We start from the raw sequence: 12,082 nt of genomic DNA on the forward strand, positions 1-12,082 counted from the left end.
CAAAATTGTCAGCACGGTGCCAAAAATTTGCCGTGCCGTGCCGATTTTTTTTTTGCGCGTGTAAATGGGGTTAAACTCTCGCTCAATTTAAAGCGTGGGATATTTGCAAGGTGACAGATTATTTTGGCAGCTTTTAGCTCGTTTCCTTACGTGTCAAGTGCACTCGAACTTTGAGGAGAGTGTTCAGCATTCCTGTGGCTAATAGCACGTATGATGGATGGGAAATTGATTTGATTCAATTAAATAAGCTTAGTGCGAACGAGCGCTGAAAGATACCATGCCCATATCATGTGAAAGGCGTGTAATATTCTCGCCAAACAAGCTAAAAATACTAGACGTTAATTAAACTTTGGGCTCAAACGTTGACCCTTTACTGTAAATTGAAATCCGAAATATTCTTTTATGGAAAAATTACAGCGAAGACGTCGCAGTTTCTTTGTAACTGATTTTAACATCTTTATTTTAAGTTCCAAGGTGGAATCTACTCGAAAAAGTGAAAACAACGTTTTTAGCTAAAACGGCGTTAGCACTATGCAAATAACGTTTCTGACAGTAAATGTTTTAAAAATTGCCCGGCGTTAACTGAATGTGCACACCTTAGCATAACGTTACTAAAACATAATAATCAGATGATAAAAATGACCAAAAATATCTGTTTTGAGGAAATATATTAAACAGTTTTGTCGACGTGAAGGCCTCTATTTTCTCTAGAGTTTTCATTTTTCCCGAAAAATGGCAGTATTCCCAAGACTTGTTTCGAATTATCTACCTCAATTTTTACCCTGCACCGTTTGTAAGAGAGCTTATAAAAACTGTACGTTTGTCAGGGATTCAATCAGTGAAAGCTTCACTAACACAGACAGAAATTTAAAGTAATTTAATCAGGGTGTTTCTTGGCGCCAAGTGGCTTACAGTTCCTAGCGGTTCAGGCGCTGCGGGACTTGTAATTCGAAGGCTTTCAAAAATCCGGAGGTCCCAGATACAAATTCGGTCAGCCTCATACAAGGCCCCACAGGCTTTAAGCTTTAAACACATAAACACAGCCCTGTGTATGTATGTAAAGAAAGCTTCTTTTCTTTTTTGTCAACGAGCAAAATAATCTCTTTCGAGGCACGAATAGGAAACACATCAGTTACCAGTTATTTCTCAAATTGCTTTCCGAGTGGGAGACACCCTACTCGACCAAGGAGAAATAAGAAAAAATAAGACAGACTAGCAAATGTTATCAGTCAAGGGAGGATGAATCTATCCAGGGCCAGGTTGCCAAAATTTCACCAAGAAGGATAAAATAAACTTCACACTAGCAGGGTTTCCCAACGAGGCAATTTGTCAGATTTCATCAGCGAACTATAACATAATGTTTTGGCGTAACAGACGTAGACTACGTACAGTTCGTGAATCACGATAACTCGAGCCCTCAATAACCCGAACCTCCTGCTAACTTGAACCTTGTCCGATTCCTCTCCAGGTTGTTACTGATACAACGTTTTGGATACAAAGTTAACACTTGAACAAGTGCTTTTGCACGAACAGGATATGAGATTTTCCTAAAGGACAAGATCAGTGGAGATCATAAATGGCCGTTGCGTTCGAGCATATACCGAAAAAATACAAAAATTCAGGGGCACCCAACGGAATATTTCGTTAAAATATGGTAATTAATAATTGTTCACTTTTAACGGATTTTTTTACTCTAATAAGGTCACCTAGAATTTTCGGGAGCCTTTCTCTGGCTGGTATTTTCGAAAAGGTAAGTTTTGATCCCTATAACTTTCGGATCACTAGACTTTCAGCTAGGAAATCCGAACAGATAAAAACATTTTAGGGGATAAAAATATGCCTATATCTACCGTTGAAATACTAAAATACGTTAACAGTGCTATCTTTAAGTGGTTTTGAACTATATTCTCGATGGGTCAGGGTGCCCCTGAAAATTTTCACAAGTAAGAGCTGTCACCTAATCGACATCGAAGGAAACTTACCACTACATCCTCTCTTGCCTCATCTGCGTCCATAATTTCGATTCTAAAATATAACAAATCGCACCGACGAAAAGCACTTCACAAACAAAGCAAAACCACGTTGTAATTTAGACGTAGAAGCCCTAATTTTACACAAAATTCGACGAGTTCGCTTAATTCAAAATGGCGGATGCCTTTGAAACTCAACGAGAAGTGAATGAAATCTCGCACATGCGCAGGTCGTGACGTAGCGCCTTTAACACTTTTGAAACATAGTTGATGGCAAAGACAAGTAACGATCTGTTCTGCACACCTGATGAGAAATGTGTAAAGTTCTCTTTCCCAGGGAGGTTTTAAAAAAATCTTCTAGGCAAACTACTGCTGTGGCGAGAAGAACAAAATTTATGCCTTCAGTGGTGGGAGACAGGAAAATTGGGCGTGGCACACGGTTACAAAAAAAAAAACGGAAACGAAAATTTAGAGACGTCAATCTTAATAACCGGGTACCCTTGAGCGCAAAACCCTTCCACAAAAGAAATATTTTTCTACAATTAAAAAAATCTCCTTGTGAGTCCAGTCATCTTTTCTGGGGCCTCGGCGAGCCTTGCATACCGTAGACATCTCGAGCCGGAGACGGTACTTGATACCTCCTCCGCGATTCTCAGAAGAAGCGCAACTTTTAAAAACGTGAGAGGTTACAGAGATGCCCAAGCATGTAATCATTCGAGTAATTCGCCCTGAAAACACTTGCAACTGAGCTGGTTGAGAGATAAAATGCTTTACTTAACCGGAAGTTTGCTCACGAGCTTTTGTCGCCTTGTAAGTGAGTGTTAGCGGCTTGCACGGCCATGCTTAGTGCTTTACGTAGATTTCAATTTCAGGAGATGAAACTTTCAGACCAGTTCAGCTTTCATCGTAAGTATCTATTAGCAATGTTGAATCGCGAAAATGCCAAAGAAACCATGTAAAAAACATACATGGTTGTCTAAGATTGAAAATTAATGACGTTCGTTTCATGCAAAGTTGCTTAAGCCTGCGAATCTCTTTACAGTGGATAGAGACATCCGCCGCAAATCGTTTTCTTCTAGAAAGGTGCTTGAAAACTGTAGTGTGATTTAGGCCTATGCTGCTTAAAGGCCTGATTACTTTGCGAATTTCATAAAACTTCGGCTCTTAAAAGTTTTCAATTACAATTGAGACCCTTGGCGGTTCTTCTTTATCTCAATAAACTTCTAATTATATTTTAAAAGTTTAAAAGTCTAAGTATTTTAATGTGAGGATCAGAGAGATCTCCGGCATAATTTCGCAAATTGTTTTTTTAAGGTGCTTGAAAATGTAGTGTAATGGCCTGAGCTGCTTATGGAAGCTTCTAAAAACCTATTGAAGCGGGATTGAAACCCCTTGCGGTTCATTTTATCTTCCTTTGCCACAGCGACTTCGAACATTTCGTGCTTATGCGAGTAAGTAAGCTCATTTGCATAATGTGTATGAAATACTCACATAAGCACGAAATGTTCGAAGTCGCTGTGGCAAAGGAAGATAAAAAGTGAAAGGTATTTTTATATTTCTATGCTTCCTTACATCTGTTTAGTAGGATTCAGTTGGAATTTAGAATGGTCTGGTCTGGACTCGTGAAATAAAGGCCGGCGAAGACGCCATACTTTTTCATGTTTACAAAAAGCGATCTAACGGTTTCTAATATTAAAATTTTCACGGACCCGTAAATCAAAATGTATCAAAATTAACATGCGTTTCCAACCTTTGAAGGACCACTTAACTTAGGAATAATAATAATAATTTGGTGCGTTTGGTTGTTTTTGAGCGGCGAGCTCGTCAACTTATTAAATTTCTCGTTCTGGCCAAGCTCAAAATTAGGCCTTTTGCAGCCTTCACTGTTGAGAGGTCTAAAAAATATATTTTAACGTATTTCCAAAAACTAAAGTCGTTGCATTTACTTACAACCTAAGATAGTACACTGAGCAAAGTTTGAGGGAAAACTTTTTTCCGAACCCGAAATGCGATGGACCGCTTTAAGAGAAACTGCCACTTATAAAATGCTACGAGGTGCAATTAAGTATTTGAAGTAAACTGCAAAAAATGCGATGACTTGCGATGGGTGGCCAAACGGTGGAAAAATCGCGTTACCAAATTTGATCTCGACCAAAGTGAACGCAAGTCAACTCGAGTCAACACAAGTGCACGCAAGTCCTGGCCGAACGGAGAAGCAAGTGGACGCAAGTTTTCAACTTGCGTTTACTTGCATTGTCGTTTGGTCAGGGCTTTTAGTTTGTTAGATTTAATTAGAGATTGGGCACTTCACAAAACGACAGATTATTTTATCAACTTTAAGCTAATTTCCTGTTTTTTGGTGTCAAGTACGCTCGAACTTTAGAAAGTGTTCTGAGTTCTTTTGGCTAATAGCCATCATGTATGATGGATGGGAAATTGATTTGATTCAATTATCAGAATTAGCTTTGTACGACCTAGCGTTGAAAGATCACGCTTCATAGAAGGCATGTATCATGCCATTCTCACGGGTCGTTTATGTGTTCCCATATATGAAGTTATATCCAAATTATTTCACAGGACGTGTTATTTCCATGCCGATATCATGTACGAGGCTAGTGATATCCTCGCTAAATAAGCTTAAAATACCCGACATTAACTATGCTTTTATCCCAGAAGGATTAGCCAGGTATCCCATAATGCTTCGAAGTATAAGATCGGTTTTTGATCTTTGCAGGAAAGATGATCTTGAAGAAGGGAGAAAAATGTCGTACCTCGTAAACAAGGGTTTCGTTGTCGACGTTAAAACCATCCTGGCCATGCTAGTTTTTATTTAAAGTAAAAAACTCCTAGTTTACCATCTGTGAATCAAAGAATCAAAGCATGTTTTGTAGAAGCTTGGTGGCGCGATGTACCGGTTTGTTGCCAAAATGAATTTAGTTGTCCCCTTTTTGGGTTGTGTTTTTGATAGCTAAGTTAAAATCAGTGCCCTTACACATCTCGTTCAAGCAGTACTCATAGTTAAATGAATACAATCCATGCAATGGACCTTACTTTAGATTTTTTATAGGATAGCAAAACAATTAGACAAGCTACTGTGCAACCTCAATTGTGTTGTTACGTTGTATAAAGTAAGGTGTTCCATGACTTTATACAAGTTCCTATACAACCTATACAAGTTCCTAAGCTTTCCTGGCAGGCTAGGGTATAATCTGAGAGGCCAAACCAAACTAAAAATGAGTTTAGTATCATGATATGCTAAAGTGGCGCTGCTTTTCCAAACTTTGACCGTACAAAGCTGCCCCAAGAAACGAAACATCCAGATGGTCGACTAGAGAAATAGAACCCATATCCGTTTTCAATAGGGACTATAAGATATAGTTTTAAAGATCATGACAAAAAAAATCTCTCGAAAGTTCTTTCTAGCATTTCAAATGAAAATCAAACAGGGGTGCATCACACTTAAGTAGAAGCTAGTAGATGTACTGGAAAAAAATACAGGCTAATACAATACATACTAATGAAGGAAGCAAGTTTAGAAAATGTACCTGGTACCGATCGCTAGTTTATTTTAAAAAAGGCCAGCAAAGTGGCTCTGGAAGCACGAGCGTCCATACGTGATCTCGCATCGGTCAGCATTTCTTCCTCGGTGATGTACTTCACATCACTTCCGACTTTACATACTGATTTAGGCAAGGGTAGGCTGATTCTTATGAAATCGATTGTTTCCATTGGGGAATAAATATAGTTGTTATTGTTGTTTGTTGCCATTTCCATCTGCAGGAATTATGTTGCGAAAGAATCAGTCTATGCATAGAATGCGTTTATCGAGTTACGGATGCGTTTGGACGGGCGAGCAGACACGATTCTTGCGTTGCCAACTTCGTGCGTGTATCCACTAACTCGATAAACGCAAACTAAGTGTGGACAAATTCATTTTGCACTGACACATACATATTTGGTACGGGTACGAACTCTCTCAAATTCCAGTATTTCAATGTTCATTTTTTCACTCACTGGAAGAGGTTTTAAAGGGCAGAGACTATCTGTCAGGCGTGGAGAACAGAGCGAGCGATCACTCTGACAAGGTTAATTCTAAATTCTATAGCTCTTACTTTTCGATTCACGGTTCATGTAAAAGAAACACGTTCTCGGCAAAAGCTGCTTAACTAGCTACCTTTTCTACAGCTCTTATTGCTTTGTTTCTTTCTAACTTGTCCCAAAATACAACATTGTCAACTACGAACTACCTCACGTGGAAAAGTTTACAGTCACCTCCTTTCTTATTTATTTCCAATAATGCGTTTTTTATTCTCGATGGATAGGAGAAATTTGAGTTGAAAAGCTGTTTTATTTTTATTTTTTACTCAATTAGAATATGTAACAGGCTTACTCGTACATTGCAATTTGGGACTTGCCCGTAAGCCGAGCCCATGGAGTTTTGAATCCAATTAATTATTTCCCATATTTGTAAGCTGTACGTAGTCGTATCACAATTAACATGTTAATCATATTATTGTACAGGGGAACATGTTTTGCCCAATTTGGAATAAAGTTGCTTAAATTGACTGGAATTGTAACAGGACTGCATTTGCTTAAAGCACGCAGGAGAGTCCTGCAAAAACTTCTTCGATTCGCCCCGGGAGTAACGGTTGTTAGATTTCTTTGAGGTTCACAAAAAGTCTCGCCCAAATTAGAGCGTGGGCTTTTCACAAGACGACAGAACATTTTGACAGCTTTGGCTCGTTTCCTCTCGTGTCAAGTGCGCTCGAACTTAAGGAAAGTGTTCAACATTCCTGTGGCTAGCTAATAGCAATCACGTGAATGGATGGGAAATTGATTTGATTCAATTAAATAAGCTTAGTGCGAACGAGCGCTGAAAGATACCATACCCATATCATGTGCGAGGCGTGTGATATTCTCGCCAAACAAGCTTAAAATACCAGACGTTAATTAAACTTTGGGCTCAAAAGTTGACCCTTTACTATAAATTGAACTCCGGAATATTCTTTTTTTGGCCAATTTTTCGAAAAATAACAGCGAAGACGGTCCAGTTGCTCAGTGACATTTCTGTCGATTTCAACATATTTTCTGTCTCCCGAGTTTTCTTATTCCAAGGTGGAGCTTACTCGAAAAGGTGAAAACAACGTTTTCAGCTAAAACAGCATAAGCACTAAGCTAAAATAATGATGTTCTGCGAGTAAATATTAAAAAAAAATTGTTCTAAAAATGTAACGTTACTGAAACATAATGAGCAGATAAAATACATGTTCTAATTGAGCAGATAAAAATAACCAAAAATATCTGTTTTGAGGAAATATAGTAAACAGTTATGTCGACAAGGAGGCCTCTTATTTCTCTTGAGTTTTCATTTTTCCCGAAAGATAACAGCATTCTCTTAGTGATACGTTTCAAATTATCTACCTCAATCTTTACCCTGCACCGTTTGTAACAGAGCTTGTAAAACCTGCACGTTCGCAAGGGATTCAATTAAAGCCTTACTAACGCAGACAGAAATGTATAGTCATTTAATCAGGGTGTTTTTCGACGCCTTGTGGCTTATAGTAAGTGCCTAGTGGTTAAGGCGCCAATGGGACTTGTAAACCGGAGGTCCCAAATTCAAATCTTCCTTCATACCGCTAGATGGATTTGTGTCCGGTGGTCCTGAATTCAACTTCTCCACGGTTTGTAAATAGCTAGCTGGTCAGCCTCCTACCAGATGGGATTAATTGTTATGTTCGCTTAATACAAGGCCCCAGAAGCGAAACACAGCTCTGTATCATCATCATCATCATCATCATCATAACCTTTATTTACACACGATAGGGGTTTAAAGCACAATGCTTGTGGGGTCGTGTATTATACTAAATATAAATCAAATAAAATTACTTTACTTTTTTGTCAAAATGCACGCCAGATATAAATCTTTCGAGGCACGTATAGGAAACACATCTTCATTAGAACCAACCCCCGCCCCCAGGAAGAAATGAAACAGAGTAGCGAAATTCGTCAGTAGAATCTGCCAGGGCCAGGGTATCCTAAATTTCACCAAGAGAGGGTAAAGTAACTCCACACCAGAATGGGCACCCAACGGGACAATTTATCAGATTTCAGATTTATCAGAATTATCATCAGGGGAGTACGTTTTGGCTAAAAGTTACAGAAACAGTTGCTGGGAAAAGTTATACCTGTTCCGCAAACCCAGGTGAAACGTGTATTAAAATATCTTACAGGCAAAATGTTGCAGTGGCTGTGACAAAGGCCAAATTAATACCTTTAGCGGTGGAGAACAGTTAAATTGGGTTTGGCAAAAGGTCGCAAATTTACCTTCAGTGGGGAAGGAAGACCCTGATGCGGAATTATTAATTTAGAGACGCCAATCTTCATATCCAAATGTAGTGCAAAAACCTTCCACAAAAGAAATATTTTCTTGGCAGAAACAAAAAAACCCGCCTAAAGCCCAGTAATCTTTCGTGCCAACGAAACACTTTTGCGGAACAATTTCTTTGAGTGTCTCTGCACCAAGTCTCTTCTGAGACCAACATCGATATTCTATATACTGCTTTCAAACATTTTCTTTCTTTTTTTGGAAGAATTTAATTCGAAAATTAGGCTTCAGCCAAAATAATGTTTTCGAGTTAAACAGGTTCTATATCTTCATGCAGCGTGATGACGTCATGCAAGAGATGAATGAAAGTAAGTAATATATATCTACTGTTTTTGCACGGTCGAAGGAAGATGAATCTCATTGTTAATATACGTGGGTTATAAAGTATCTCAAAACACAACTACACAAAGGCCTGGGCGAGCCTTGCATACAGGCAGGTCGAACCGGGGACTAGCCTGACTAACCCGCCTACGTGATACCCCCTCCGCGATTCTCAGAAGAAGCGCAACTTTTTTAAACTTGAGAGGTTACAGAGATGTCCAAGCATGTAACAGATCTAATAATTTGCCATGAAAAACGCTTAAACTGGCCGAGAAATAAAATGCGTTCAGCTCTTAACCGGAAGTTCGCGCACGAGTTTTGTAAGTGACTGTTTAATAGTGGCTTGCGTGATGCTAAAGTGCTTTTTACAAATTCAATTTTAGGAGACGAAACTTTCAGACCACTTTAGCTTTCATCCGAGTATCTGCAATGTCATTGAAGCAGCGATATGCGAAAGAAACCATATCATGGTCGTCTAAGACTAAAAATAAGTGACGCTCGCTTCGTGCAAAGCCTTGCTGAAGCCTGCTAATCTTCTTCTAGTGAATAGAGACATCCGCCGCAAATCGTTTTCTTCTAGAAAGGTGCTTGAAAAATGTAGTGTGATTTAGGCCTGAGCTGCTTATGAAAGCCAGCGTTCGTTAAATTCCGGCTCCCTTTACTAAGAAGTTTTCAATTGTAATTGAAACCCTTATTAGAGGGGTCATGAATGGTCCCTCAAAATGTCGTAGTGCTCGCAAAATTAAGCTTTTGCTCGCAATGCTCGCAAAGTTTTAGTGGGTGCTCGTTTGTTCGTGCTCGCACATTTTTACAAGTGCTCGCATGCTCGGTTTTTAGTGGAGGTAGGTTCTTGAAAAGTGCTCGTTGCTCGCAAGGCTAATTTTTGTCAATGCTCGTGTTCTCAAAGAAAAACGCTGGCTCGCATCTCTGCTCGCATGCTCGCAAATGCTCGCATAGACCATTTGATACCCCTCCTTAGCGGTTCTTCTTTATCTGAATAAACCTCTAATTTAAAAGCTTAAAAGTATTAGTATTTAATAAAGGGATCAGAGAGATCATAATTTCGCAAATTGTTTTCTTTTCTAGAAAGGTGCTTAAGAAAAGTGTAGTGTAATGGCCTGAGCTGCTTATGAAAGCTTCTATAAGCCACTGAAACGGGATTGAGACCCTTTGCGGTTCATGTTAATCTGAATAACAATGCGATAATACTTTGAAGTCTTACGTATAGTATTATAGGGATCAAAGAGACATACTTTCGCAATTCAAACCACGCAGAAAAAATCGTGGATTGCAAGCTGTTTCGGAGCTGAATCACTTTTTACCGAAGTTTGCCGTTTCGTGCTAATAAGACATTATCTCCTTTAGATAAGATAAAAATCGCGCAGACACACAGGAAAAGCCTCTGTCGCCATTGCTAACAAGTCAGGAGCTTGTGATAAGATAAACTTTGGAACACGAAACATGTTCACAAAGTGTTTGGCCGTTTTGTTGACGGAAAACATTACATTAATCGGAAATACTCCCGGTAAAATTTCCGTTGAGTTTTAATTTGTTGGAAGTACTTTCCTTTTCTGTAGCAGTGCTGTTAAGAATTGCCTGTTTTGACCAAACTTTTCTTGGGAGTTTAGCCAATGCGGCAACTTTGCTTTCTATCCGTTTTATGCTAAAATCAGATAACACTAATCGTTCCATTAAACGGCGCAATCTTGTAGCCTTTTGAAGATCTTGATGAAATAACCATGTCAAAAAACACAGTGAGATGCAGACGTGAATTACGAAACATCATGAATTCATATTTTCCTTCCATTCTTCAAATCTTCTTTCTCTCACAGTCTGGCCTTTGATATTATAATAAAAAAGCAGAGAAAAACGCACCCTTGTCAACACCGAATTCAAAGTTCTTTTCCATCCTAGATGATCGTTGAATAAGTACAATAGCCCCTCCGTGAGCTCGAGACAAGACAATCTCTCTTGTTAAAGTAAGGAAACTGTCTTTTCGACGGCCTTTTTTATCGATGTAATAAAATGGGTAATAAAGTGCCAAAAACTATTTTTTTAAAAAAACAGACGTTTCGGGCAATAGCCCTTCTTCGGTGGTAAACGTCGCAAAAGAATTTTTTTTATCGATGTTTGTTTTCGGCGTTTACTACCAAGACGTAAACATACTTAATTTCTTTTCATGTCTCCCCGAATGGCCCTGTGTTCCTGGGTGGCAACTCTAATTAATACGTCAATACGTACTCCTCACCAAATTATTCCCCTGCGAGACAGAAATCCCCTGCCATTTCTGCTTTATGACTCGCAGAGTACAAAATCAGTGGCTAGGTGTGTCACCCTTACTCGGTTTTGAAATCCCCTCCCTTTCAAAAAATCTGTTCTCTACTTCAAAACCGAACTTGATGGCGTTTTATCAAATCAAGAGACACTTTTTTCTAACAAGCAAATTTAATATAACCGTTTTTCAGTCAAAAACCATACCCATCAAGGGGAAACAAATCTATACAATGGAGTGCTCATTTCACGGCTGAAAGTAAAGAAAAAATACATAAACTGCAGTGTTGTTAGCTTCCTTCTTTGGGCTCGTATCAAAGGAGGCTACGGTGTTGTTAGATTAAAAACTGCACTGATTGGAGGTGAAACCAGCTAAATAAACTCTGCTCCAAGAGAACATAAATTGTGTCAAGGTGTCCGACCCGAATAATATACCATGAAACAGTGTTAACAAACATATTTCAGTGTACTGCCTTAAGAAATATCGGGAACATGAGCTTAATCCTGGGAAAAAATGGCGCAAATTTTTCAAGGCGACCTACATCGGTATAGCCACCGATCGCTTTGCTGGTTGCATTGCTGGTTGGTACTGCTCAAGAAGGGTTTGTTTGAGATGTCAGCCTCCCCTCCGTAAGACTTTTAAATACTACATCAAAGCAACGAGTGGTTTGAAGTTTTCCATTGTAAGACTAGAGTTATAAATCAGTGGCGCGCAGCTAACATTAGTACGATTAAGTTTGCGGAAAAAAGTACGAGAAAATCTGATTGTCAAATTATCGCGGAATCCGTGACATGTGTTATTTTTTTTAATATTTGTAGTTCTGTATGTTGGTTTTAGTAAGCGGAAGCACTGCGGAATGTTTTCAAACGGAAATGAACTTAACAGACCAAAGGCTATTAAGAGATAAACTGGTCGCGCCACAAAAATACGAGAAATGCGTCGTCATTTGCCGTGTTATGCATTCCAACCAAACAACAAACTTCCTCAATTTTTCAGTTGTTGTTGAGATGACAGAAGTGATGAGAGCTTTTGTTGTTTTCCCCTTCCTCGAAAATGGTTAAGTTTCCGTAAACCATTTTTCACTCCATTTGAAATGTAAACTTGGAAAATTGGCCGTCCATACTGAACTGTCTG

At 39.0% G+C, this 12,082-nt stretch overlaps 1 pseudogene; it reads right to left on the minus strand.

Annotated features, from left to right (window-relative positions):
- LOC144657986 (uncharacterized) overlaps positions 1 to 12,082 on the minus strand; it is a 522,126-nt pseudogene that overhangs the window by 307,507 nt on the left and 202,537 nt on the right.

This window comes from Oculina patagonica, chromosome 6 (genome assembly GCF_052425735.1).
Source record: "Oculina patagonica isolate OP01 chromosome 6, crgOcupat, whole genome shotgun sequence".
In the NCBI taxonomy this organism is placed as follows: Eukaryota; Metazoa; Cnidaria; class Anthozoa; order Scleractinia; family Oculinidae; genus Oculina; species Oculina patagonica.